Raw genomic sequence first — 5,709 nt, 5'->3', positions numbered from 1 at the left:
CCCTCTTTTATCCTCATAGAATTCTAAAAGATACTTGGAAAAGTTTTGGTCTCCTCAGGGTGTAGCTCAATTGGTGGCAATTAATGAGGACAGAACACTGAGCTGTTTCCTTCAAGGTTGTTACCAGCTGTGGAGTCCTGTGAAAAAGCTCCTTGCAGCGTGAGTGTGGCTGGCCCATGGAAGGTGCCAGAAGGAAAACATCAGGCGGCCTTAAGAATGTTGTGAGTCCTGGCCCTGCCCTACAAGCTCACTCAGGATAAAGCTGCCCCAAAAAAGGAACAGAAAAACGCAGAAATCATTGCTGGGGCGGGGCGTAAGCAGTGGTTTTCTGTCGCATCAGGTGCTGGTCTCCTGCCGGTGAGCCCTTAGCAGGCTGTCAAAATGAAACGAAAGGAAATGGGCGAGCCAGCCGCGAGGCTGTGGGACAGGAGAGAAAGGAGGCGAGAAGGGCAGACAGGACGGGGGCAGGAAAGGAGAAAAGCTGGCCTTGGAAAAGAGGTAAAGCATCCGCGTTCTCCCAGACCAGCCACGTGTTGGAAGCCAACCCAGAAGTACTTTCTTGGGAGAGCCTTGCGCCGCCCATGGGTGGCCCCCCGCTGGGTCTGCCTACCGCGGCGTAAGAGCTGAATGGATTTCTTTTCAGGCAAAAATTCAAGTTCCGCAAGGGTCCACCTCATTCCTGTCCCTGCTGAGTTCAAAATGTCTGAACCCAAGCGCATTGATGGCGTGGAGTCTCTGCGTGCTGACTCCTTGCCAAAGAGGAGAACCATGCGCTTAGCGAAAGTTAAATCTTAAGAAATAGTATTTGCACCTCATTGCCAGCACACTCTGCTGTCTACTCTATTCAATTGCATGTACATTAAATTTTATCCTTTTGGAAACCAGACTGTCAGAGATTTGTACTCTTTATCCATTTTATTTTGGCTCTTCCTAGTTATTTTTTTTCTTACTGAAGTATAATCAGTTTACAGTGTGTCCATTTCTGGTGCACAGCATCATGTTTCAGTCATACACGTACCTACATAGATTCCTTTCCATATTCCTTTTCATTAGAGGTCACTACACAACATCAAATATAGTCCCCTGTGCTCTTCTTCCTAGTCTTGCATTTACTGCCCCGAGCTTTGGTATTAGACCATCAGGCAATATAAGGGAGTTGATTAAAAGTGGCTCAAATTGCTTTCTTGGTGTTCTGGGCTTTGGCGGGGGGCGGGTTTTAGCACATAACACATTGTCATCTTTGGGACAAGCCAGAGGAGAAAATTCTTTCAAGGCCCGGGAGCAGGGTTTCTTACATATGCTCCCTCTAAGCCATGGTTTCACCGCAAAAGTGAGCAGGAAATACAGCAATTTCCCATATAGCCCCCACGCCCACACACGCCCAGTCTCCCCCAGTATCACCGTCCCCCACCATGTGGGACAGCGGTTACAATCAGTGAACCTACATTGGCACGTCATACTCACCCCTAGGCCATCGTTTACGTTAGGGTTCACTCTTGGTGGTGTGCAGTCTGCAGGTTTTGGCAAACGTATAATGACGTGTATCCACCATTGTGGTATCGTAAAGGGCATGTTCACTGCCCTAAAAATCCTCTGTGCTCTGCCCGTTCATCCCTGCCTCCCTCCTAACTCCTGACAACCACCGATCTGTTTACCTTTTCCAGTGTGTCATATAGTTGCAGTCATACAGTGTATACACATAGCCTTTTCAGATTGGCTTCTTTCTCTAGCAATACGCATTTGAATGTCCTCCATGTCTTTTCATGGCTTGATAGCTCATTTCTTTTTAGCAGTGAATAATATTCCACTGTCTGCATTACCGCAGTTTATTTATCCATTGGCCCACTGAAGGACATCTTGGTTGCTTCCAAGTTTGACATTTATGACTAAAACTGCTATAAACCTTCCTGGGCAGGTTTTTGTGTGGACATAAATTTTCAGTTCATTTGGGTAGATACCAAGGAGCATGACTGCTGGATCATATGTTAAGAATATGTTTGGTTTTGTAAAAAACTGCCAAGCTGTCTTCTCACGTGGCCGTACCATTTTTCTTCACCAGCAATGAATGAGAGTTCCCGTTGCTCCACAGCCGCACCTTACGGTTTGGTGGTGTCAGTGTTTTGGATTTTGACCTTTCTAATCGCGTGTGGTGAAACCTCACTGTTGTTTTCATTTGCATTTCCCTAATGGCATATGATGCTGAGCATCTTTTCACACGCTTGCTTGCCGTCTGTACATCTTCTTTGGTGAGGTGTCTGTTCAGGTCTTTTTGCCCATTTTTGAATTGGGTGGTTTGATTTCTTATTGTTGAGTTATGAGTTATTTGCGTACCTTGGGTAACAGTCCTTTATCAGAGATGTCTTTCGCAAATATTGTCTCCCAATCTGCGACTTGTCTTCTCATTCTCTTAAGAGAACAGTACTTCTTAAATGCAAAGCCCATCTCTTCTAGTGTGCTGGATGCTGGGACGTACATTTGGGGTATTAAATTTATCCTTATTTGTATATCATTTTTCTACCTTTAATTCCCTTTGCCATATTTCTATGATCCTTACTCTTTATTTTCTTGACACAAATAGAGTACATATGCATTGTAGAAATTATAGAAAATAAAGAAGAAAAGTTGTCACCTTCCTTCTCTCTCCCTTCACTCCCCACCCCTCAGTACTTCCGTTAACATTTTGAAGCAACTAGTTTCTTTCTTTTCTCAATGTGAACAAATATCTCAAGTTCTTTTGCAACATGAAATCAAGTCCCAGTACCGTTCATAAGCCACTTTTCGAACACTTTCCCCTGCTACTAAGTATTTATAAACAATGTTATGTTTAGTATCTGCACAGTATTTCATCATTTATGTAATCAAACCCCTTTTGCTGGATATTTTAGTGGTTTCCCAATCTTCACAAAAGAGGTTCTGTAGCGAACATCCTTGTAGCTATTTCTTCATATGGGTTCAATTCATTTGCCTCCTCTTTTCTCTTAGAAGTAGACCTGCAGGCTCTGAAAGGATGAAAATTTTAAAGATTTTGGTATTTATTGCCCTACTATATACTATTTTGTTTTAATCTTTGTTATTTGTTAAACAAAAATGCATTTCAAAAATGTATTTCATTTTTTTATCTCTTGGGCAATTGGGAAGGTAGAATTATTTTTTCATTTTCAAGGTTACATTATAACCCTTTTAGATGACTTGCCTGTTAGTGTCTTTTGTCATATTTTTCTGATGGGAGGATCCTCTCTTTTTTGTTTAAGTGGTTTGCAACAGCCTTTATGTGCTAAGAGTCACAATCTTTGGCATACACATTACAAATATTTTTCCAGTTTGTCGTTGTTAACGTTTGGTTTTGATATATAGAACTTGTAAAAATTTTATTCAAACCATTCATTATTTATTTTATTATGTTTGGCTTTTGCGTGATGCTTATATAACTGGAAGTTGACTAAGAGTTTTCCTGTGGCCAGGGATTGGCCCTAGAGCACAAGTGCCAAGGACTCCCAATTTCAAAGAGAGTAATAAATACTTGGGAGCAGACGCCTCCGCCACAGATCTTCCTGACAGGGAGCTGAACCTCTGTTGCCACACACTCCTCATCACCCTTCTCGCACTTTCCCAGATGATGGTAGAAGATTGGGGAAGGAGAGTCAGTCAGTCGGGGGCGCCCAATGGCTTTTCCCTCAACTCCTCCACGGAGGTCCTCACCAATTCCAAATCGAAATGAAGGACAGACACCAAGAGGACCACTAATTGGATGTACCTGCAAGGAGAATGCGAGAAGGGACAGCCTTCTGACACTGGTTGGACATCTACTCAGGTAGAAGATGTGCTTCTCTGCCTCTGGGTTACCTGAGCCAGGGAGAGGACTACAGAAGGGAGATGCCAGGCAGCAGGAGCAGGGGAGCTGGCGAGCCTCCCGCATGCTTTCCATTTTGGTGGTCAAGTGGACTTGAGCCATTTTACTGGCACCCTACCCAATGGGGCTACCTTCCGTGAGAAGGGAGCCAGCCCCAAGCTGCTGCGGAGTGCACCACCCGTGGCAGTAGCTGAAGGGGAGGCAGAAGAGAATGTGCTGGGCTCAGATCGCAAGATCAGGGAAATGTGTCAGGAGGTCACCCTGTACAGCACCTTCCAAAGAAGACGATGGTGCACCGTGGAGAGCGCCCAACCACAGGGCTGCATGTCACACAGCGCCCCCAGGAGGTCAGTTAGTATTAGCCAGAGAAACAGCAAAACCAAGAGAAGGAACAGTTGAGACCAGTTAGGTAAAGAAAGATTTCTCTCTTTCCTTCTCTATCTTCATTGATGTAACAGGGGGTCGTGGAAAAGGGAGAGGAGGCATCCCAAAGCAGAGAGCCTTCTCAGCTCTTGTTTTCCATCCTCCACAACAGCATCACTGTAAATATAAGGCGTCCGTTATCTGGGAGAGACCATGCTATTGATGCGCTAACTCATTATAAAGGATTAACATCTAGTTCATTGACGCATCAGGAGATATTTTATTGGAGATGGATAAGACCCTGAGGAAATGGACACAAGCCAGGTGTGTTTTGATGAGGAAGAGAAATCCAACCAAGTCTGACAGTCTTCCAAAAGGGGAAGGAGGAAGCCCTAAGACAAATGTGCCCTGCCTCCCAATTCTGGCTACTGCCGACCCCGGCAAAAATGGTTCTCCACAGGACACAAAAGTCAGGTTTGACTTTCTGGGTTGGGAGATTGGTCCCCTGGTGTTTTTTGACTGAACTGTTTATTTCAGGGAATTCGCTTTAAAGGTAGCCCGCAGAGCACCTACAATTGCCTGGGACCTCTGTTAAGCTGGCTGACGATGCATAACCCATGTCAGGAGGCAGAAGACACTGTTCTTCAAACAAAACAGAACTTTAACAGAAAGCAGTAAACAAGGAGGAAGGGAGAAGCGTTGACTGTCATTCCCCTCTTCTCCAGAATCTGTCACCCCCAGGATAGCCAAAGTAGATACTCGAGATCTAAATACTAAGTACAAACCATTCTGCCCCTTTCCGTAGCATCACCGCGGGACCTTCTCCCTAGACCCAGACTCATGTGCATGTGGGACAGAAGTACCATCCCTTGTCCCCCTAGAAGTTGTCATCAGACCTTCCCCATTGGCTTGTTGGGGGAGGGTTAAGTGAAATAAGGCATTTTAGGTGCTTGTTATAGCACCTGGCATATAGTACATGCTCAATAAATATTACTATTATAGCATTAGCTCTGTTCCTGTTCCTCTCAGGATGACTTCCCATCAGCACAATCTAGAATAATCAATGACCCTCCATCACCTTAAAAAATAACGTCAGTCCTTACTAGGAGGGCACAGTTAACCACTCATGATCTGCTTCCATCCACACGTTGAACCTCACCTCTTGTCACTTCTCATTTTGAATTCTAGTTCTATCCAGGTTGAATAACTTGTGTTTAACCGAAAGGGGCCCTGCCTCTGAGCAGCAGCGGGCCCTTGTGTTTTCTGCTTCCTCTGCACACTACACCCCGGGGAGCCCTTCCCTTTTCAAATTCCCATTCATTTGCCATCCCCTGACCTCCCTGCTCATGTTGTCTGCCATCGGCAGACGAGAGCCAGATGGTGTTCCGATGTGATCCCACAGCACTCTGTGTTTACATCCATTCTGACACTTCACTTGTTGTCCTCGGCTTTTTTTCACTTGTCTGTGCTCTCTTAAATTTTAATGGACATACAGA

The sequence above is a fragment of the Vicugna pacos genome, chromosome X, assembly GCF_048564905.1.
Source record: "Vicugna pacos chromosome X, VicPac4, whole genome shotgun sequence".
NCBI lineage: Eukaryota > Metazoa > Chordata > Mammalia > Artiodactyla > Camelidae > Vicugna > Vicugna pacos.
The sequence above is the reverse complement of the archived record's forward strand: the minus strand, read 5'-3'. Positions refer to the sequence as shown.